General features: G+C 40.5%; 1 protein-coding gene across 5 annotated transcripts in view; it reads right to left on the bottom strand.

Annotated features, from left to right (window-relative positions):
- IMMP2L (inner mitochondrial membrane peptidase subunit 2) overlaps window positions 1-23,132 on the bottom strand; it is a 904,501-nt gene extending 881,369 nt beyond the window's left edge. For all 5 annotated transcript variants that reach the window (XM_067746752.1, XM_067746751.1, XM_067746753.1 and 2 more), the window contains exons 1-2: window positions 23,059-23,132; window positions 22,455-22,527 (exon numbers count right to left, since the gene is read on the bottom strand). The gene's annotated coding sequence lies outside the window, so the exon portion shown is untranslated. The remainder of the gene's footprint in view (window positions 1-22,454; window positions 22,528-23,058) is intronic.
- Window positions 23,133-24,453: the final 1,321 nt, after the last annotated feature.

The raw sequence follows: 24,453 nt of genomic DNA on the forward strand, positions 1-24,453 counted from the left end.
TAAAGTTTTCCACTGCTCTTTGATTACTATATCAGCACATCCAACTGTCAAGTGAATTTGGGATCCAGCGTAAAATGGAGATTTTGTGAATCTGAACTATTTAAAACGTACAGTTTTAGTAATTATCATTAGTACCAGTAGCATACAATGATTGGACCTTTGCAGGTTTAAGAAACAGCTGATGTTAAAATTATCTAAACCTAAAGAACATGGGGCCAGGGCGGGGCACCAGAGTGATGATTACCAAAAAAAGAGAACTAAGTTGGCATCTCTTCCTTCAGTATTTTCATGTCAATAAACAGTTATTGAGTACCTGTTGTGTGCTGGGCATCATACCAGTTTCTATACTGAAAGAGTGAAGATGTATCTGTGCATCTATATAGATACTGAACATTAACCATTGTTCTTTTGAATTACTCTAGCCTTGTGAGGGCCACAAAAATAAAATAAAGATGGATTTCGTAAGAGACAGAAGCAAGTGGGGATGTTATGGAAAGACAAACTACACAGTATTCTATATTCGGCCCATCTACTCTCAGAGAATGACTCCATCAGCCAAACAGCTGCCCCAAGGTCAACATGGTAGTTAACCAAAGGGCCCTCTCCTGAAAAAATACAAATCATAACTTCTCTGGCTTGAAATCCTTCAATAACTTTCCACTTCCTATAGCATAATATCAAGCTCTTTATATTTAGCATACACAGCTAATTATGATTAGGTCCCTAGTTTCATTACTTCTACTCTTTCGTTAGCACGTCACGTTCTAGCCAAACCCAGCAACACACAATTTCTAGATTGTGTCATGCTTTTACTTGTCTCTGGGCCCTTATACATGTTCTCCCTTTTGTCTTCATAACTCTCCCTACCTTTCTTGTCTTGGCCACCTCTTATGCATCTTTCAGGTCTGCTTAGATGTCACTCCACTGGAAGTCCACCCTGACTCTTCAAAGCTGAATTAGATGCCCCTCCTATGTGTTCTCACAAAAAGCCTATGCTCCCCCTAGTGTAGTATTTATCACACCTGATTTTCCCATCCTCACCTCCAATTGGCTGTGAGTTCTGTGAGGGGAGGGACTCTTGTTCACTGCCATACCTCAGTGCCTTGCACTGAAGTGTTCAATATTCAATACAGTGTTATTAATGAAATTAACAAAACATTTCCAATAACATTACTAAAAATAATTCTTTAATTAACAATTTTGGTAATTAAAGAATTACCAAAATTTCCTGTCCATGTAAACTATCTAAACATTAGATTCAGAATGTGATGGATGTTGGGGATGCATGGGTTGAGAATAAGGCATTACCCAATCACATGCAACAAACTGTGTGTATGTGTGTGCACACACGTGAGCATGTGCATATGTTTATCTGATTATCCCCATCTCTCACCTGATAGTTCTACTTGGTAGTTGAAGATATTTATGGAGAAAGTGGTTTTCTAAAAAAAAATTTGTGTGCGTGTGTGTGTAACTTCAAGAGGTTTGCGGGGGGTGCTTTTTTTCTTCAATAAATCATAGCACAGCACTCATGTATAAAGGCAGTAAAGATGGGTAACAAGAATCAAATAACTTTTCACAACCCATTCAACTATAAGGCATTATGAATTTTCTTTTCAATTAACAGCTTACTTTTAGAAAGTATTTAGCTTGTTTTTCCTTTAAAAGCAGTGTTTTTCAATCCATGCTCCATGGTGTCCTGAGGATTCCCTAGAGGGTTAGGGGCCAAAAGGAGCAGGCACTAAGTGAGCAGAGCTTTGAGCCCCGACTCCCTGCTTCAGTCTGAGCCACTCTGCTTTTATCTGTTTTTTTTAATAATAGAATTCCAAAAAAGATTTTCCTTGAAGAAGAGTTCACTACACTAAAATAAGAAGAAAAGAAAAAGGTTAAAAATCACCACCTTAAAGAATCAGTGGTGGATTGAGGCTCACACTCTATAATTCAAGTCCTTAATGTCTTTCATATTTGTAGTTTATTTCTTGTACATTCATCTCTGTCAGGTTTATTGGCTGGTTTATTTCTAAAATGAGAAATACCATTTGAATACAGAAATATCCAGGTAGAGAGAAAACAACAAGTTTTGAGAAGTATATTTATTCTCTGATGCAGCTGTTTCTAAATTAATTTCTCTTATAATGTTTAATGGCATTATTTATGTACCAATCTTCGAGCTAACGATTCATAACACAGAATACCAAAATAATCTAATTGAAAAACAGAAAAGCCCACTGTAAATGCCAGCTGCTGCTATATTTTCATGTACTATCAACAAATATCTCATCTTGCTTTAATATTGTCTTAGGAAAAAGATCGTCTTAAATGGAAAACCCCACCAAACTCACATTTAACTAGCAACTTTAGCTATTTTACCAAGAAACAAAAGGGGAACAAGGTAACTGAAACCAGGGGGTCCTCCTTCATGCAACATTCAGAAGACCAGTGGGGAGAATTTGATCTGCTGATGAATACACTCATGGATGAGAAGGAGAAATGGGATTCTCTCAGACAGAAACCTTCTGCTGTCCTATGCACACCAGCATGGGGATTGTGGAATGGTACTCACTGGAAAACACCTGATAAACACCTGCAATCAAGTCCCAGCTCTGTAACAGTAAGTTGGGTGAATCCAAAAACTTTAGAGGTGAACACATATAATTATTTATAAGATCTACTGAGCTGAGCAGGATTAAAAGATAAACTGAGGCATATTAAAATGTTAAGCATTTATCTGAGCAAAAATCAATTCAAATAGGGCAGTGCCGAACTGCAAGTGGTTAGAAGTGCTCCACCAAGAGGAGTTCAGGGGAAAGGAGGAAGCAAAGAAAGGAAATAATTGATTGGCTATAGGTGAAAGCCTAGTTGGCCGTTGGTTACTGGTGGTCCTTAGGTTTCAACTTTGTAACCTTGAGGCATCTACAGGCTTAGATTTCGGCTTAAGTAGGTCACCCCACGGCATTAGAGCTACCTCAGTCTAATGGCCTCCTTGTTTAATTTAACAGAACAACCAACCTAATTTTCACCTCTTCCAGGAAACATTACATGAGTACTCTGACTTACAGAGCCATCTTTCACCCCCAAACTCCTCTGGCATGTACTAGCCACACCCACATTTGCTAGCCAGTATTGTTAGTTAACTTTTTGTAGAAGGTCCATTCTCTCCAACTAGATTGTAAACCACGAAAGGGTAAGCACCATGTCTCATTCCTCCCTATACACCCTGAAGATATGAGAATTTTACTGAGCATTTGCAGGTGCTAAATAAATACTTTTTGACTGCTTGTTTCATTTTAGATGTGGTTTATATTAATACCCACTTACAATGTTGATGGAAAGACAGCTTGGTATGGCTGTGTCAGACACTCCATTCCTTTAAATGACAGTCAGGAGCGTAAGGGAAAAATTGGGTGACCAGAGCAGGCTGTTTTGAGAGCCACCCGATCCATCTGAAAGTACCTCCATGCATGTGTCACCCCCAAAGAACAAAGCACCCATCCTCTTCTAGAGCTAAACCTTTCCTCCTCTTCCCATGCTAGGTACCAAATTAGAAATCAGAAAACTTGGATTCAAGTCTTAGTTATGCCAGGGACTGGGCAATTCATTTCATCTACTTGAGTAGACTACCTCTAAGGTTCTTTGCTCTAACTATCTATGATTCTATGAGACTAACTTCAAGCCTTTTCCTTCCATATCCGAAATCCATGGAATGGCCCGTTTCTCCCAGAACTAAAATTACCTGTCTTTCGTGATACCGCCCATCATCATCATTGTTGCACCTGTGCTCCAAGACCTTTCTGACTTTGGCTGCAAGGTTAACATATTCATGAAAGTATGTTCACGTCTAATGATGACACTTAAATTTCTCATCTGATCTTTACTTCATACCTGTGCTCATTTAACAAATACACATCGCGTGGCTAATTGGATAATACAGGACAACACACACACTTGGGGAAATTTCTAATACATTCCTGCTTTCAGCAGCAAAGACACGTACGACCCTATTTACAAAGAAGCACCACTAATAATAAATAAAATTAAACTATTTTCATGTTGGTCACGAGATAGGTTCTTTCCAACTTAATCAATAGCTCAGTGGCCCTGAGAATAATTCCCTGACCTTTCCAATTTTGTAAGAAACTTATTTTTATTGGCTAATCAACATCAAATGATATTAGGGAATGTCACAATGGTTGTTACAGTAAATGGCTTAGAAAGAAAAGCCAGTAACAATTTTGATAGATTTGGGGGAATATATGAGCTAGATAAGAATATATGAGCCATATAGAAATTCAAAGCAATTTAAATTAATATCTATCAGTTTTGAATAATGAAGAAGTTTTTCAGAACCTAATGTAGTTTTGTTCTGCAAAAAGACTAGGCATATAACACACAGACCTTTCCCTAGCCAAGTAACTTGTTATCCAATTAATTAAAAAGGAAGGTGGCAATTTCACTTCTTCTTGTCTAGCAAAAACAACCATGATAAAATCATAGATGAAAAGGTCAGTTTTAGAAGTGAGATGTAGGTAACTGAATCCTCCAGGAAATATTTAAATGTTATTTTTCCTTGGCCAAAATTAGACCAACATTTTGCTACATCTTGGTTGTTAACCCTAGTACCAATATTAAACAGTTGCATAAAAATTTCTGACTAACAGAACAATGAGGTTTTGCTTCATTTTTAACAGAGATAGAGTGATTGCCACTCATACAAAATCAGCCAAAAGTACTCTTCCACAAATTATTATCAAATCTATAAACTCTGAAAGAAGCATTAACTGGAAAGAAAGAAAAACTGTAAAAAAACAATTTTGTGAAACCAATGAAATAAAAATTTTAGTCTAGTGAAGAAAATTCATTTTGTATTGTCTAAAATAGTATATCACTATATAAATGATATTACAATAAACATTTTTGTTATTTTAATTACATCAAATAATCCCTACACTAACTCTATTTTTATCCCTAAATGCAGATGTAAACTTATGCTCAGCGTATTTGAGTAATCTTCCTAAGGTCACACAGATATTAAGCAGCAGAGCTGAGTCCAGATTTTCTGGCCGGTGGCCTGCACACTTAAGTACTATTCTCCATTGCCTCCCAGTTAGTCACCACTCCCAGTAAATATTCACCACTCCCAGTAAACACAGAGCAGGATGAGTTATTAATTCCATAACTGCCATTATAGCATTGAGATGCAATTTATATGAAGTGTCTGAATACACAATTAGTTCAATCCACTATATAAAAGGTAAATGCTTAAGTCTCATTCATTTGTAATAAATTTTCAAATTGGGAAAGGATACAAAAGGAAGAAAAGTACAAATCTATATATCATATCAATTAACAGAAAAATATAATTAGAGTTCTCTTTGGACTTAGCAAGTATTGAAAACGCTTATTGTCCTGCTGTCCTTTCAGCCCTTTCAGTTGCCTGTTAGAATTTGACATTTCACTGCTGAAACAAAAGAAAGGTGGAAAATATGTGCATTCCAAAGCATTGTACCCTTTTGCAATTTCCCTTCCATATTTATTACCCAGATCTTTAAAACACTCAACTAGAAGCTAAACCAATTCAAAGATATATGTAAAATGTAAAATTGGAAATGCTGCAAAATCAACGTGACCTTTAAAGTGTAACATTTCCCACAATCGTTTAGTTAATACTAGAAAAACATTTTACAGTGTTTAAAGCATAATCTTCATGTGTAATATTTGAAGCAAATATAAAAGCAAATACAGAACAAAGTACTTAAAAATCAACCACTTTTTTTGTGTGTGTGTGTGGTACGTGGGCCTCTCACTGTTGTGGCCTCTTCCGTTGCGGAGCACAGGCTCCGGACGCGCAGGCTCAGCGGCCATGGCTCACGGGCCCAGCCGCTCCGCGACATGTGGGATCTTCCCAGACGGGGGCAGGAACCCGTGTCCCCTGCATCGGCAGGCGGTCTCTCAACCACTGCGCCACCAGGGAAGCCCTCAACCACATTTTTTAAACAAAAACTGCAATTAATTTTAAACTACCACTTTTTCCGTAGTAGTTACATCATATATATTTTAAACATTCATAACCTATAAGGGTACTCTGCTTTTCAAATACAAAACTGATGAAACCACTGTCACCCTACCCCAGTCACCTCCTGCAACTGGTAGGGCCTAGTTGAATGACTAATTCTCCCCCAATTTACCCATATTAGTTTGCTTGAGAACAAAACTATGTATCGGGCAAAAGGCCAAGATGGGCCCTCTCTGTGAGCCAACAAGACCACACTTGATTAATCCCCAAGGCACTGGTCTCAACAGCACATTTTCAAACCAACCAGACTCCTCAGCCAAAGATACTTTAAGCAAAGATAATAATTAGGTAGTCGATATTATCATAAAATTAAATTTTGAATGAGAGCAAATGTAGTCTTCCATCTTCAGATCCTATCATACATTTGTTAAAAGTAACGATATGCAAATCAATGCTAATGGATTGGCAAAATTTCCCCGAGAGAATCACACTTCAGATAAATCGCCATTCATAATTTTTTTATTTCATAATCAAGTAGCAATCCTTGAGAACCTCTCTTTCCCTTTTGACTACTTTGATTAAGTATTTTCAATAGAAGCTGATCAGAAAATACTTTTTCTCAGACTATTTTTTTTTCCTGCACCGCTCCTAGCAGTAGAGAAAAATTAGCAAGAAAAATGAATTCAGAATCCACCCCATTCCCACTTACTAAATGGTGTAGATGTGTATATCCCATTGCCTTTAACACCTGAGAATTAGGAAGAAAAAGAGTTCAAGGAAAAACAAACTGAGCAATCTAATATCTGGCTAAAGGACAAATTCTATCTTTAAAACTGAATACAGGGCTTCCCTGGTGGCTCAGTGGTTGAGAGTCTGCCTGCCGATGCAGGGGACACGGGTTCGTGCCCCAGTCTGGGAAGATCCCACATGCCGCGGAGCGGCTGGGTCCGTGAGCCATGGCCGCTGAGCCTGCGCGTCCGGAACCTGTGCTCCGCAACGGGAGAGGCCACAACAGTGAGAGGCCCACGTACCTCAAAAAAAAAAAAAAAAAAAAAAATTGAATACAGTTTCTATCAACTCTAGGAATTCAGTTCATATTTCTTTAATTCAAAGAGTGAAAGAAGAATGTTACAGCATGAAGAGACAAAACAGAGAAACATCAACAAAGCAACTAAATTAGATACCTCACCTGTCACAGAGAAAATCAATAAGGCTCAATGAATTTATATTGTACACAGACTTACTTAAGGAAAAACTTTGAAATATAATGTCTTTAGGTTTTTGTGTACTAAACATATTCTGCTCCATTGGCTGGAAAAAAACTTTAAGAAGATGGCCTCTGGGTAGAGGGCAAATAGGACTCAAGCTATACTTTAACGGAGAAGCAAAACAAGACGGGAGAAAAGCAGCTGGGGAGGGAAGGTTTATATGCCACTTATGTAAAAATCATACACGTTGGCTTTTTACTGGGAAAGGAATGTAACCGGCAACACTAAGAATGAAATAGACGGAATCACCTTGGCAAGAAACAAAACAGCAAGAGGATTAAGTAGGCCTGAGAGTGGTTTACACCCCCAAACAAGAAACGAGTGAGACAAACTCAGGTAGGAAAAAGACAAAACTCCAACTGCCTCTCTTACTCTGAGAGACAGAATAAGACACACCACCAACAACAAAGAAGTCTCAACCTAGAATTCAGGTGCTCTGGTTCTCTCCCTCCCTCCCTCCCTCCCTCTCCTCTCTCTCTCATACTCTCAGAGCAAAGGGACAACATATTTTACAACATTAACAGAAGACCAAGAAGAAAACAGCTATGCCTGGTTGGTCAGCTCTGCCCACAGAGGTTTCCTACAAACTCCATGGAACCTCCTTTTTTTTTTTTTGTGCGGTACACAGGCCCCTCACTGCTGTGGTCCCCCCCCCGTCGCGGAGCACAGGCTCCGGACGCGCAGGCCCAGTGGCCACGGCCCACGGGCCCAGCCGCTCCACGGCATGTGGGATCCTCCCGGACCGGGGCACGAACCCGTGTCCCCTGCATCGGCAGGCGGACTCCCAACCACTGCGCCACCAGGGAAGCCCCCATGGAACCTCTTTTGACCACATCTTCATTTCCCAGAGTCAACCACAGAGTTTGTCCAATTTTGTCTGACAAGAGAGGGATTCATGGCCACTGTGGTAAAGCAAAGGCACAATCCTGCAAAATGGCTACATTTAAGGAGTCCACAGAATCTCAACAGGCTCCTAAGTAATCTCCTTACCTCCCACATGACCCTCTATCCTTTCTAAAAATATACCTTTCTAAAACGTAGACCATGATACTACTCAATTCAAAATCTTTCATGACTAGACATTGAAAAAGTCCAAATTCTGTGACCCACCATTCAACGACGTTGAGAATCTATCCTGATTCTTTTCCAGCATCATCTTGTTCTGTTCTATGATAGTGTCCTTCACCTTCCCTTTTTTTGCCTTTACTTGTGCTACTCCTTCAGCCTAGAATTTCTTTCCATCCTCTCTACAGCATAAGTACTGCATTCTAACACCAGCTCAAGATATCACCTCCTATTGTGCAAAGTCATAGGCAATCTCCCTTAGCTACATCTCATTCTGTGCTACACCAGAGCTTTGTTTATACCCATTTTGGACACAGATTATATTCTGAATCACAGATATTTATTTACATATTCATCTTCCCTACCTCCATATCACAGGGTTGTGGGGGTGGAGTTATATTATCTCTTTTAATTGTGGTAAAGTACACATGGTATAAAATTTACTGTCTTAACCTTTTTTTTTTTTTTTCCGGTACACGGGCCTCTCACTGTTGTAGCCTCTCCCGTTGTGGAGCACAGGCTCCAGACACACAGGCTCAGCGGCCATGGCTCACGGACCCAGCCGCTCCGCGGCATGTGGGATCTTCCCGGACCAGGGCACGAACCCGTGTCCCCTGCATCGGCAGGCAGACTCTCAACCACTGCACCACCAGGGAAGCCCCAGTCTTAACCATTTTTAAGTATACAGTTCAAGTGATAAGTATATTCACATTGTTCTGTAACCAATCTCCACAACTCTTCATCTTGCAAAACTGAAACTCTTTACCCAATAAGCAACACCTCCTCCAATTCCCTCCTATCCAGCCCCTGGCACCCAACTTTCTACTTTCTGTGTCTATAAATTTGACTATTCTAGGTACCTCATATAAATGGAATCATATAGTATTTGTCTTCTCATGACTGACTTATTTTGGTTACCATAATGTCCTCAAGGTTCATCCATCTGCAGCATGTGTCAGAATTTCCTGCCTCTTTAAGACTGAATAAAATTCCACTGTGTGCATATACCACATTTTGTTTATCCATTCATCCGCCCATGGACACTTGGGTTGCTCCCACCTTCTGGCTATTTTGAATAGTGCTGCTATGAACATGGGTCTTCGAGATCTTGCTTTAAATTCTTTAGGGCATATACCCAGAAGTGGAACTGTTGGATCATATGGAAACATTTTCATTTTTTTGAGGAACTGCCTTCCAAAGCACCTGTAGCATTCATTCTCACTAAGAGTGCACAAATTTTCCAATTTCTCCACATCCTCACCAACACTTGTTAATTTCTATGTTTTTTAATAATAGCCATCCTAACAAGCGTGCATTTCCCTAATGATTAGTGATTTTGAGCTTCTCATGTGCTTATCAGCCATTTATATATCTTCTTTGAAGAAATGTTTCTTCAGGTCCTTTGCTCAATTTTTAATTGGACTGTTTGTGCTTGTTGTTGTGTTGTAAGAATTTTTATATACTCTGGATATTAACCCCTCATCAGATATATGAACCAGAGCTCTTTTTTTTGTGTGTGTGTGGTACACGGGCCTCTCACTGTTGTGGCCTCTCCCGTTGCGGAGCACAGGCTCCAGACGCGCAGGCTCAGCGGCCATGGCTCACGGGCCCAGCCGCTCCGCGGCATGTGGGATCTTCCCGGATCGGGGCACGAACCCGTGTCCCCTGCATTGGCAGGTGGACTCTCAACCACTGCGCCACCAGGGAAACCCCAGAGCTCTTTTTTAATTCACTTTTCTATTCCCTAATTTTTCAGAGTTGGCTATAAGTATTACAGAAATATATTTTGAGTCGAAGATGTTTCTTCCTTTTTTAGGTTTTTTTTTTTTGGAGGGGGTCGGGGGGTATAATACAAAATTCAGGATATCCAAAAAGGGGTATACAGTGGAAAATGAAACTCCTTCCCATCCCTGTTATCCAGCCACCAAGTTTCAACCCCCAGAGACATTTTCCATTTTCTTATAATTCCCTCCAGAGATACTCTGTGCATATACAAGAAAATACATATCTTAATTTAGTCTCCTCCAAAATAACCTAATACCCACTGTTCTGTACCTTGCCTTTTTGACTTAATAATTATTCCATTTCAGTGTACATAAATTGCTTTATTCTTTTTAACAACCACTAAATATTTCACTACATGTACCATAATTTATTTATCCAGTCCCCTAAGGATGAGCACTTGTTTCCAATTGCTGCCAAGAATATCCTTAAATATACATTATTTCACATAAGTACAAGATTTGTGGGTTAAATTCTGGTAGGGGGATCAAATAATATGTGTATTTTAAGTTTTGATAACTATTTCTAAGTTGGTCTCAACAAAAACTACAAAAATTCCTACATCCATTAGCAATAATGACATTGCCTATTTTCCCATACCCTTAGTAACACCTCATGTGTTCAAAATTTGTTTCTTTACCAATTTGATAGGTTGAAAAATGAGTATTCACTGAAGTTTTATTTTGCATTTCTCTTTTATGAACTGCCTTTCATATCCTTTCATATCTTTGTCCATTTTTCTGATTGTTGGTCTTTTTCCCAGAGTTGTTATTTTCAATATATTTATGAATTAGCCCTTTTCCTACAGTATGAATTTTCCAATTATATGAATTAATATATTTATGAAATTAGCCCTTTTCCTATGATATGAATTGCAAATCATCCTAGTTTGCCTTTGCTTTTTTTTTTTTTTTAAATAAATTTATTTATTTATTTTTGGCTGTGTCAGGTCTTCGTTGCTGTGCGAGGGCTTTCTCTAGTTGCGGCGAGCGGGGGCCACTCTTCATCGCGGTGTGCGGGCGTCTCACTGTCGCAGCCTCTCGTTGCGGAGCACAGCCTCCAGAAGCACAGGCTCAGTAGCTGTGGCTCACGGGCCTAGTTGCTCCGTGGCATGTGGGACCTTCCCAGACCAGGGCTCGAACCCGTGCCCCCTGCATTGGCAGGCAGACTCAACCACTGCGCCACCAGGGAAGCCCTGCCTTTGCTTTTTGATATAGTTTTTTTAATCTGTTTTTGGCAGTGCAGAATTTTAATATAGTCAAGTTTCACTATTCTTCTCTTTTATGGTTTCTGTGCATTTCTTACTTTCTATTCCCACAATTATCATAGTGAAAATCCTCACTACCTTGTAAGTAAATTACAGCTTCCCAACTGGTCTACTTTTCATTACTCCCTCTACCTTCCAACTGATCCTATACACTTGTCAGATTAATCCTCTTAAAATATTGTACATTAGTAGAGACACAAAAAGTTGAGATTACAATATAATAAAGATATCAACTGTCCTGACAGGAAATGACTATTACAGTTTTGTCTTGTATTAATTAAGCTCTCTTGAGCATTCTCAAACTCAGAAGTGTAAAGTTTTCTATAATTTTAATTCATTAGAATGTCACTGACCACAGGTCTACGTATTATAAAAGAGGGGGACATTCTGATTGAAAACTAGGATTATATTCAATACACCAACTGCCTCAGGATTTCAACTTCACAGGACTATTTTTATGCTCTCCCCCCAGAATCTCTCTACCAAACTCTACCCTGCCCTAGTGGCTTCAACCACACAGAGCCTGGTCATAAGAGCTTTAGAATCCAGGTTTTTCTCACCATAACCAGGAAATAATGTGTCTCTGACTCTATACAGAATGTGACACTATAATTCATGCTTTTGGAAGGAGGACTAACATTTCAAGTTGGCAGCTAGGTAATAAATATGATTAGGAGCCAAGCACACAAGCAGAATATCCCAAAATGTACACCTTTCATAAGAAGACACAAGCAGGCTTAATCAGTAAGATAAATTCAGATTAAAAAAATGCAGTTCCCCGCACCCGCCCCCAGGCACAGATAAATAAGCATCTTTTCAGAAGTACTACCTTCTTAACCCCAAATCATTATTTCCCTTGAGGACTCTTCTACAAAACTAAAAAAAAAAGAAAAAAAAATTTAAGTTGGAGACAGTAACCAAGTATGACTCATTAACCAAATAATTCTTCACATTTCTTTGTAATGAGTTAAAATTTACATAGGTTTCAAATAAACACCTTACATACACAGTCCTCAAAATTAACCAATGAAGTACACTTTAATCTCCATTTTCCCAAAAGGAAAATGAAACTCAGAGACCAAAAGTTCATGTTCACATAGCTGATAGTAGAGCTAGCACTTGAATAAAAAGTCTTCATAACCCCATTCCATATTTTTGTCACTATACATCACCACTTTAATGTCTAGAAATTTACATTTAATGCCTATTTTTTAATTTCAAAATAATAGTTTTAATAAAATGTTTAGAGTATTAATGTCATGCAGCCATATACACCAGATATGCCTCAAACTATTAATCTTCTAATGTGTTTTCATAACCCATTTGTTCAGATTATAGTACTTCTCTTACCCATAAAAAATAGACTCATTAAAAACACAAGCTAATTAGTTTATAAAGTGCTTCAAACTACTCTTAGATAATAACACTAAATTGTTAATACTTAACAAACCAAATAATAGGTATTTAGTATCTTAATCTGACACTAATAAAACTCTTATTAAAGTAACTATTAAACAAATAAGCTCTTGGAAAAATACCAAAATGCTTAGTAAATAACCTGCTACCACAGGCAAACTAAAAATTCAGGCATACATATGTATGTATGTGTGTGTGTGTGTGTGTGTGTGTGTGTGTGTGTGTGTGTGTATTCCAAGTACATGATATTCTGGAAAAGGCAAAACTATGCAGACAGTAAAAAGATCTGTGGTTGCCAAGGATTAGGAAAGACTGATGAATGGGTAGAGCACAATGGATCTCTAGAGCAGTGAAACTACTCTGTATGATACTATAATGGTGAATCCATGACATTACACATTTGTCCAAACCCATAGAACGTACACACCAAGAGTGAACCCTAGGGGCTTCCCTGGTGGCGCACTGGTTGAGAATCTGCCTGCCAATGCAGGGGACACAGGTTCGAGCCCTGGTCTGGGAAGATCCCACATGCCGCGGAGCAACTAGGCCCGTGAGCCACAACTACTGAGCCTGCGCGTCTGGAGCCTGTGCTCCGCAACAAGAGAGGCCGCGATAGTGAGAGGCCCACGCACCGCGATGAAGAGTGGGCCCCACTTGCCGCAACTAGAGAAAGCCCTCGCACAGAAACGAAGACCCAACACAGCCAAAAATTAAAAAAATAAATAAATAAATTTAAATTATAAAAAAAGTGAACCCTAATGTAAACTATGAGCATTAGGCATAATGATGTGTCAATGTAGGTTTATCAATTGTAATAAATGTACCATTCTGGGAAGTAATGTTGATAATGGGAGAGGCTCTGCATGGGTAGGGGTGGAGAGCATGTGGGAAATCTCTGTACCTTCCACTCAATTTTGCTGTAAACCTAAAACTACTCCAAAAAATAAAGTATATTTTAAAAATTAAGGTAAATTATCTGTGGCAACTCTAATCTGTTCAGTCATTGCTTCAGAGGTGCACTTTCACCTGTTTAGAAAAGAACACCCTTGGCCATCAACCCTAACCTCCAGAGACATTCTGCCTCACACACCCACCACTCCTCCCAATCCTGCTCTGCCACTCGTAGCCTGCTCAGCATCTAACATGACATTGGTAGACTAAGTCCAAAGACTCGGAGAAAATTAAGTATAGACAACAGATGCAGAAGGAAGGTAGTGGCTAAGAAGGTAAAGAATTCCGAAAGAGGGAAATCTGCAGAAAAATCCACAAGAGAGCACAGAAAGGAGAAAACAATCCTGAGATGCTCTGAACTTACTGGTCTACATAATGCGAAAATCATATGAAATTAAATTGTCCTAAAATACAAAACATGATATTACAAGCATTTCCCTTCTTTAAAAAATGTCTTTGCTGAACATGATTCCAAAACTAGAACTTGATAATGTGTTTAAAATGTGTCCTCCGGCCACAAGCAAGATGATTTTTCAAAAGTTGACCGTAAATGCTATAAACATTTTTCAACAGAAAGATACATAAAAGTGTGTGTGTCAAAGTGCCATTACAAAGACCTGGCTCTCAGAATAAAGTTTTGGATAAAATTGCAAAATTTTAATTTTTATGATATATTACATGGAAGAAAGACGTACATTTTTATCTTCTAGGTATTTTTAATCTCAGACGTCAGAAACACGCTATGAGTTACCAAACTGAGCAGGAGTTCACTGAGATCTTGAAACAGTCACACGGAACCACTGCGGGGGGTGTGTGTGCTTGTTTGCTCTGTTCATCAAAGACGAGGCAGGGCTAAGCACTAGCAGACCCAAACACCTGAGTCATTTGGGAGAGGCTAAGGACTCCAGTGGCAAAACAGGGACCCATAAGACAGGCTTAAGAATGGTTCTGGCAGGAGTCACCACCATCACCACCACCACCACCTGAGCAAAAATCAACCTTCTGTATCTAAAGTTTCAGGGGAGGCACAAAGGCTGGAGTTTCACCAGGGATCCAACTCAGTTCAGTAAATACCAAGTAAGCACCAACAAAGTACCCAGCGCTAGGGTAAAGGTGCTGCAGGACACTGAAGAGAACTTGGTCTCTTGGTATGGGACTCTGGGGAAGCCTGAGTGAGGACAGCTCGTGGAGAGGAACCAACTTGCCAGCACCGACTTGCCAGCCACTATGGAAGTGAATCTTTTAGCCCCAGGCACACCTTCCACTAACTGCACCTCCACCTGGTATCTGCTGACAACCTCACAGGACCCTGAGCCAGAACCACCTGAATTGCGGACCCATAGCAACCATGAGATAATAAACGATTACTGTTGTTTTCAGCCACAAAGTTTTCGATATGGTACAAAGCAACAGAGAACAAATGCATCCAGATTTTACATAAAAGGCTCAGAGAGGCTAACTTACCTACTACCACATAGGAGTTAGCACTTAAACCACGTCGGGAACCTAGTCTCTAGGCTTTAGATTCAGTTTCCTTGTCATTAAGTGACACCACTTCTCAAGTAAAATAAGTTATAATACTGTAAGAATGATCATTTCTGTATGATTACACGACCGGCACTAACACACCAGGCTTTCCACAGCACAGAGATACAGCACATGTCGCCGCATACTTAACAGACATGATGAGACCTGCAATATAATTGAATTTGTGACTCTTCATGGTACTTTTTGGGGTTTTTACTATCTTCTGAAAGAATTCTGGGGTTTTTTTAAGTGTACAGATTTTGAAAATAAAAACCTAACATATTTATAGCATGTTAACACTAAACAATTATATTATTGACATTGAGGATATTTATACACTTTACAACCTTAATCACAATAAACATTTGTGTAATTTTAAACAGAATTAATATGTCACACTACGAAAAGTTCCACTGCTCATTGTTTCTTTAAGGATTTGCTTTTTTGCTTTAAGTCTTCAACTTTTAGCATTACACAAACATAGTAAAATATAGTATCAAAATGCTCATGATGGTGAAATCTTAAGTCCCATCCATAAAATGGTTACTATCTTGCAGGACAAGGTGGCTAGCTCTTAGTCTGTCTACTCCTAGAGAAAGTCAATGGAACATTTCACTGTTACAACCACATCTGCATGTAAATGTAACTTAACTAAGGACACATTATTATTAAAAGGAATTGCAAGAATTCAACCTACAATTTTTTTAGCCCCAAACCTGACACTTTTCTTCTGTACCATGTTTTAGCCAGTGGTTCTCTACTCTGAATGCTTAGGGCACTTTGGAAATTACCCATACCTGGACATCATCCCCCAGAAATTCTGATTTAATTGCTTTGGTCTGTTTTAGCCATCTAATATATAATAAACCAGTAGTGATAAATTCACAGAAAGTTTATGCCACAAAGGGAGAAACTGTGGATATCCCTACATGTTAGCTAAAACATCCTTATCTCCTAAGACAAAGATACCTTGCAATAAACGAAGCAGAACAAGAAGGAAGAAGAGATGGGAAACTCAAACCCATTCTGCTGCTTTCATGGAGCCACCAAGGAATATTTTATTCCCCTGATTCCTCTCCCTGAACCCCATCACCCCACACCTTAACTCCACTGCAAGCTTTAACTCAAGCATCACCTCCTCCATGAAGCCTTCAGGATCACACAAAATAAGCCCATTTTTCGGCATCCATCTTACCCTGAACTCTACCTCTAAATAGCACATACTGCACAAGGCATTTATTTACACATCCATTTCTCTTACTGGCCTGAGGGCTCCTTAACGGTAGGGTCCCTATATTATTCATCCTTCCCATTTATATATCTTTGTATCCAGAGCCTTGAAGATAGATAGTAGATATTAAAAAGTATTTGCTGAATTGTATGGTTTTTGTTTTTTTATGTTTGGTATGGTTATTTCCGCCTTGGCCTCCTAGTAGACACTCTTCTGAAATTTTTCAACTTCTCATAATGTATGCAAAAAGGCCAGACATGCTGAGAGCAAGACAGCAGTGGAACCCTAGGCCAAGAAAGAATAGGATAAATGGGGTAAAATGAGATACCCGAAGGTAAGATCAGGTATGAATTTTTTTTTAAGCAAGAGATTAGGCAAAGGGACAACTTGATTTTCATTCACAAGAAGGTGTGACTAAGAACACTGATTACAGGCAACCATATTTTCGTATTTTCGACAGAGCTTTTAAAATTCTGAACTGAAGACCAATGAAGCCAGAAGCTCTGAGAAAGAACCCAGGCCTATCTACTCTAGCCCCACTCCCTCCCCTCCTGTTTACCCCTTCACCCAGGGCAGTTTACTCTGCCCAGAACCTGAAAAGTTTTGCTTTCTCTTTTCTCCCAGCCTCTCTGGCCACTCTCCTTCAGCATCCTTACATCTTTCTTTTTCTTGGTTTGTCCCTAAAATGTTAATATCCTCTAGGACTTACTTTCAGCCTTTTTCTCTTCTCTTTCTATGCAGTTCCTCTGAGCACTTTTATCCTTACCCATGCCTTCAACCACTCTCCATGTGGCAAGCACTCAGAAATCTGTATCTCCAGCCTCCCCAGCTCTTGTGACGCTCCAAGACCTTATCAACTGCCCCCTAGATGCCTCCAACTCACCAATGACATGCCCCACAAGCACGTTAAACACAACGTGTCCAAATCTGAACTATCACCTTCCCCCTCAGATCTGCTTCCTCTTCTCTTTTCCCTCCCACTACCCAGAAACCTGGCAGGCATTCTAGTCAGCCTCACTCTCCCATTCCCTTCACATTCAAACAGTCGCAAAGACCAGCCAGCTCTCCCTCCTGCTAGATATTCTCCTACACATTCTCACTTCTGAGCACCCCTACTACTTCTGCCTTTGTGCTCTCAACCTCCTGTCATCCACAGTAATTGCACTGTCCACTCCGGCCCCCAATCTTACCCCATCCCCACCCCACTGGACCCCAATCTACCCAGCACACTGCTTTCAGGGTGATCTTTCGGGCCATTGACATTTCTTCAGTGGCTCACTACAACACATGGGATGGGAAATGCGCCCTGAATTAGCTTTCTACTTTCATCTCCTTTCACTCCTGACTTTGCCCTTCACACTCTAATATAATGACCTGCCTACAGTTCCCAGAACACACTGTGCTCTCATAATACCACACGACTATTCATGTTATTAGCTCCACCTGGAAATGCTCTGTGCTGCTTGTCACCCTGCCCAATCCTACTCAGCTGTCAAGACTCAGCTCAAACAACCACGGCTAAAGCCCTTCTCTGGCATTCCTGTCAGGGATCAAGAGCTTCTGCTAGGCTTGTTTTGCATGTGTAGGTATCTCCATTAGAGCAAATAGCACACAATATTTGAACTGTTGGTCAAGATGTCCACTGTCCTATAGACTGTAAGCTCCTTGGTCAAGGAAAGTAACTTTTCAACTTTCTATCCTCAGCACTAGTTCAATGCACACAGCATACAGAAAATTTTAAAAAGGAATTAATGTATGAACTGTAGGCCAATGAAAGGAAAAAAGATCAACAGAACTTTAAGTATAGAAAAAGAATCCAGATCTTAAGGAAGTACAGACATCTATTATTAAGTCCCACCCATTAAAAAATAGAAACATATGGTTATTAACATAGTACAAAGGTGACAAAGAGAAAATCTGTCATTAGACTAAGCAGGCAATAAGGAGCTAAGAGTCTCCAAGGGAGCAGCTGACAAAAGATTAGCAGAAAGGTCAGAGATAAAGGTGGTTCTTACTCTGAGTCAAGTAATTCATCAACCTGAGTCCATGGACTAAGCAAAACACTGGCACCTTCCTCTCTCAGTTCACCACTCCTCCCCTTTGTCATGATTCTCCATACCCCTTTCCCAGCCCCACTACCAAGTCCCAGCTTCAGTGGGTGATTCCCTCCAGCTGGAGCCACAAGCCTGGGATATAAGAGAGGGGAAGTCTTTGTTCTCGTGGCCAGGACCTAGAGGAAAGAAAATGAAAGTGCTATTTACTGAGAACCTATTTCGTACCAGGCATTGTGCTACTTTAAGAACACTCACTGGGACTTCCCTGCAGTCCAGTGGTTAAGACTCCATGCTTCCACAGCAGGGGGTGCGGGTTCTATCCCTGGTCAGGGAACTAAGATCCTGCATTTCCGAGGTGAGGCAAAAAAAACACTCCCTAAATCTCACAATAATCATTTATAATTAGTACCCCATTTTACAGATGGGAAATTTGTGTCCAAGGTCACACAGCAATGACAGCGCTGGCCCAAGAACCCAGGAATATTTCTCCAGAGTATTTCTACACCCCTGACCACCTCGAAATGGAGAGATGTGGTCCAGCCATTCTAGGTTGCAACTCAGAATACATTATTCTCCAAAACACTATTATAAGTGTTGGTTACAGTCTATAGTATCACTAATACACAAAGGCACACAATGAGTTAGGAAAGCTTTGGAGTCCTGGCCTGGAAATCCAAATGCTATTTGTTATTTTATTTGTTCAACATGACAAACAAAAGTGGTCTTGAAAATTTGAGGAATACAAGGAGTTCTTAAGTGAGGCTTTTCCTTAAGAATATTTTCTTCCACAAAAAATCACCAAGGATAGAAACTATTTCACCTTGTTAACTTGTAAGAACCATGACACTAGAAGACACCTGTGGGAAATATGCTTATCTGACCAGGTGCTCATTTACAGTGTGCTGTCATTTGAATAAAACATCATACTAAATCCTACAGACTGCAGCTTATGATAGAAATGCCACAAACTACAGCAGTACAGCTGATTGCCTGTAATCTACTGACAAAATGTAGTCTTTAGCAAAGTGAAGCCAGATGTCTGGTGTGAAATCAGATGTCTGTGGACTTGTCTTTCTTGGCTTCCAGAACAGTATTAGCTACACTAAATACACAGCTTAGCTGTATATTAAACCCACGACTTGGCAAAATCATGACAGTTTGGACATGAAGCATCAGAATTTTTATTGTAATTCTTATAAACCAAAGACATTTCTGAAATAAAAATCCTAACTTTAAACACTCAGCTAAATGTGGTAGTATGTCTTTCTCACTGTGGGAACAGCGTCAGAGCTTTTTAAACACATTATGGAAACCCTTCCTCTTCACTTTTCAAGCTGACACTCTTTCCGCTGTGGAATGATCTGATAGAGGGAATCAGGTGTCAGTCCTTGTCCCAGAAATTCTAGGATCAGACAGAAAAAGTGATCACCTGTGAAAATGCAAATACCCAGGAAGCTTAGCACCTTTAGGAAAGTAAGTACTAGAATGCTTTCCACAATCACAAGCAAGATCAAAAGAAAGTGGGTGACCCGACAGAGAAACAGGAAGGGAAGTTAACAGTATCTGTGTACCAGGCACTGTTTTTACACTTTCTTTTTAGTATACTCATTGTTCTCTCTTGATAGATGAGAAGTTAGGGGTAAAGAAGTTTTAACTGGCCTACAGTCGCAGAGCTAATATAAGAAGAGTCAGGATTCACATCCATATCTGAAAGACTATAAAAGCCATGCTACTTCCACACAGGATTTGGAGTGGAACAAAGAGCAGAGGTAAATAGCCAAGAATATGAAGGTAAAAGGCAGAAACCTACCATTTTTACCCAGCAGTGGTCGTCTGAGACTGATTTCAGATGAGACTCACATTCTACCTTTTATAACCTTGCAAGATTTAATTTTAAGTAACTTTTTTTTACCTTATATAACTTTTGTAACCAAAAAAAGACAACTTGTTTCACTTCAATTTAAAAAAAAAAAGAGGTTATGAGAATTCCCTGGCAGTCCAGTGGTTAGGACTCAGCACTTCTGCTGCCGGGGGCCTGGGGTTCAATCCCTGGTCAGCGAACTAAGACCCCGCAAGCCACTCAGCACGGTCAAAAAAAAAAATTGGGATTGACATATACACACTACTATATATAAAACAGATAACTAATAAGGACCTACTGTATAGCACAGGGAACTCTTAATACTCTGTAATGACCTATATGGGAAAAGAATCTAAAAAAAAAAGTGGATATATGTATATGTATAACTGATTCACTTTGCTGTACAGCAAAAATTAACACATTTTAAATCAACTATACTCCAATAAATTAAATTACAAAAATAAATTTAAAAATTAAAAGAAACAAAAAAAAGTGAGGCTAAATGTAAAGAAACCCACACAAGTGCACAGCCTACTTTAGCATTTATTTTCCTAAGTGCATCATCCTTAACATTGTCCATGCTTTCTAATCGTAGGTCATTTTTCTGAAACAATTCAAAACATTATCCTCATCTAATTATAATGCTGGTTCAATACATTTATTACACTGGAAAATGACTATAACTTTACTACAGGACACAAATCACCATGGTCAGTCATCCTTGAACGTTCATTTCTGAAAGTATCAGTAAGGCAGGAAATAACGCTGTTCTCCCACACCACTGCAACCACCATCAGCAGTACAGTGAATGTCTTCTACATTAACACTTAACTATTCAGAAAAACCACAGAAAACCGGTAAAAGGCCTGCCCCCAAATGGTCATCTCCAACAGTCTCCTCATTCTCACCACCTTACTCACATCAAAGTGCTCAGCACTCTGGTAAAAAAAAAATATCTATTGAATCAATAAATGAACCTATCACCAATAAACAACTATTTCCTGTTTTTTTCAGAAATGAAGTTATGTGGCCATCTGCCAGTTGAGCACACACAAATAATAAAGATTCAGGACACAGGCAGACAATGTCAAGATGCCATGGAGGGCAATTCCAGTTTTCCTGTGTAAGTATCCAAGAATGTGATTTACAAAATCCTTGCCTGTGGCTTACCTGAGTTTTAACTAATTCAAAACATTTCTTTATATGGGACACAGAGGATGCATAAGGTGTTTCCAAACTTCTGAGAGCAGTTGTGTCTCATTTCACTAATACTAGGGGTGGGAGGGATCATGGAAAAGTTCCAGAGAAGAACTGTTAAAAGAGCCCACACTGAAAAATCACAGCAAACCTTCAAAGACTTCAATATGCTGTTTGGCAACGTTTCAGAAGTGAAAAGAATGCTGGTGAGGAGGTATCAAAGGGAAAGTCAAGAAGAAAACGCCCAGTCTGGTCATTTCTCCCTCCCAAAATACCTTTCTCTATGAGCTTAAGAGAAGATCCCAAAAGAACTTCAACACTTGTAACACTGTTATTAACTTTATGCTTTGGAGTCCTAAAGGATTTTTACAGGAGTCCCCTTTTAAAATGTAAAGATCCTTGGAGGGGTTCCTGTTCATTATCAAGGACAGCCATGATGCTTTAATTTCACAGTCTCAGAGATTATTCCAAGTTAGCTAAGAGATGGGGGCCTGAGGCAGACAACTACAGGACAACTACAAGACAGACAACTACCGAGAGGTGAAGGGTAATGACAGTTTTCTGCCAGGTCAAGTGGCTAACAGGGACCTATGCCAGCTGTCAAAGTCCCAGCCAACTTACGGACTCCAAAACACCTGAAAATAAAAACCTCTTCGACTTGGAGCCTGTGACCCTTGAAGGTGGGCCTTCGGTTCCTGCTGAAAACGTACAATTTGGCCCCAAGATCCAAGGGCAGTTCTGGATCTAGACCTTCTCTCTCTGGCTCGCTCTCTTTCAGGATAAAGTCCTAGCTCCTTCCACCCCTAACCATTCCTTACTTACCCTTTCTCCCGTTCCTCCTCGGTGAGAAGGGGTAAGTGGTTACTTTGTGCCCTCGCCCAATTTGGCCAAAACCCTAAAAGTAAAAATGACAGAGACAAACACGTGTTTTAAAACCCTGACATTCAAGCCTCTGGAACTCCCACCACTCGCCCAACGTGTCCAGACAGAAGGCAGCGCGTCTCCACAGCGCTCCCTCTCGGCCAGGACTTGGGCCGGAGTTGTCCCCTCTGGTGGGGGGCACGAAGAGAGGGCGCGACCTGGGGGCGCCTGGCCAGCGGGGAGGAGCGCGTCGGCTCCAGGCCTGGCGTCCCGGTCTCTGAGCTCCGGTTTCCTACCCGCGTTGGCGGAAGGAGGAGGGGTCCGGGGTTGGCCGCCCCGCGGGGGCCTCAGATAAACACGCGCCCGCACACATGCTCGCGGTCACCACAGGACTCGCGGCCAAGCAGCCCTCCGCCTCCCAGCAACACTCGTCCCCTCTGGGGCTAACTCCGGGCTGAGGGGCCCAAGCCCTGGGGGCCACCAAGGGTCGGCAGCGGCACCCCACCTGCCCACCCCAGCCAACCTCACAGCCCCCTACCTGCCCCCAAACCCCCGCCCTCCGCACCCGCTGCGCAGCTCTGCCCAAGAGAAGTCCCCGCGTGGGTTCCGCCCTCCGCCGGCGGCAAGCTCCGCCCCCGCCCCCGGAGCGCGGGAGCTTCGCGAAGCTCCGCCCCCAGCGGTAAAGCTGTACTTCCGAACGCCTGCGCGGGATAGGCCCAAAACCCGGCCTGGATCTGAAACGGATGAAAAACAACTCTTGCCTAGCAGGCTATTATTGACCGTTTGCCCTGAGCTCAGCGCTGTACTAATGGCTGAGAGAGGGCAACAAAGAGTTGAAAATCTGTGAGACTGTGACTTCATCCTCTCCCCTTGTTTTACAGATGAGGAAACCGAGACCCCAGCAGTTGTTTTGAGTGCACAGCTACAGTGGCAAGCTGCCTTATTGGGGCTCTCCCCTCTGGACTCGTCCTTTCGGCGTTTTTTCTACTAATGTGGGTACGGGAAAACTATTCGATGTTACTGCTTCTAAACAAGCCAGAAGGAATAACCCAGAACAAGTGTTTTACTTTGGAGAAACTGGAATTTCATACCTAAGCTTTTGCATTCAAATGACACAAACTCTTAACTGGGTTATTAAAACCTTCGAAGAAAGTGAAACCTACTACTTTTTTTTTTTTTAACCCTTCGCCAATTATATCCTTGATTGTGTCTGTCTTTATCATCCTTCTGGATACTGACAAACTATTCTGTGCAAATCATTCAATACAAATCTAAGTACCAGACATTCTGGTACTTTGGGTTCAAAACTAATTCTAAAGTTTTAAAAACCTAGTCAGAGACTTAAACGGTCCTGATAACTAGAACTATTAGTCTCCTGAGGAGAATAAAATTGCTCTCCTGTGAAGGGGTTGTGTAGCAGTTTTGTAGTTTTTCTTATTTGTCACTGAAATAATTACTGTAAGGTAAGCTCTTCTCTGCTAATGCTTAAGGACTTAATTCCAAGAACACTTAGCTTGGAAGACCACCCTCATGGAATAGCAGTGGGGACCAATTTGTAAATTGGACTGGGATCTATTGGCACTAATAATTAATATTAATAATTAATTAAGTGGTCCCAAATTAAATAGATGGAGCTCCTGGCCACCAGAAGCTGACTGTGTGGAATGGAATGTATGTGGAAAAACAACAAAGACAGGTATGTGTGATTTTTATTATAAAGGAATGTAAATAAACATACAAAAAGAGTTGATAAGTCTGATCAGACTTTGTCACTAAGATTCATGAAATGTACTTAGGAAGCTGAGGTAATCTGAAAAGGGTACAGTACACTATATGACTCCAACTATCTGACACTCTGGAAAAGGCAAAACAATGGAGACAGTAAAAAGAGTTGCGGTTGACAAGGGTTATGCTGGAAGAAGGGAAGAATAGGCAGAGCACAAAGAATATTTAGGGCAGT

This window comes from Pseudorca crassidens, chromosome 8 (assembly GCF_039906515.1).
Source record: "Pseudorca crassidens isolate mPseCra1 chromosome 8, mPseCra1.hap1, whole genome shotgun sequence".
In the NCBI taxonomy this organism is placed as follows: domain Eukaryota; kingdom Metazoa; phylum Chordata; class Mammalia; order Artiodactyla; family Delphinidae; genus Pseudorca; species Pseudorca crassidens.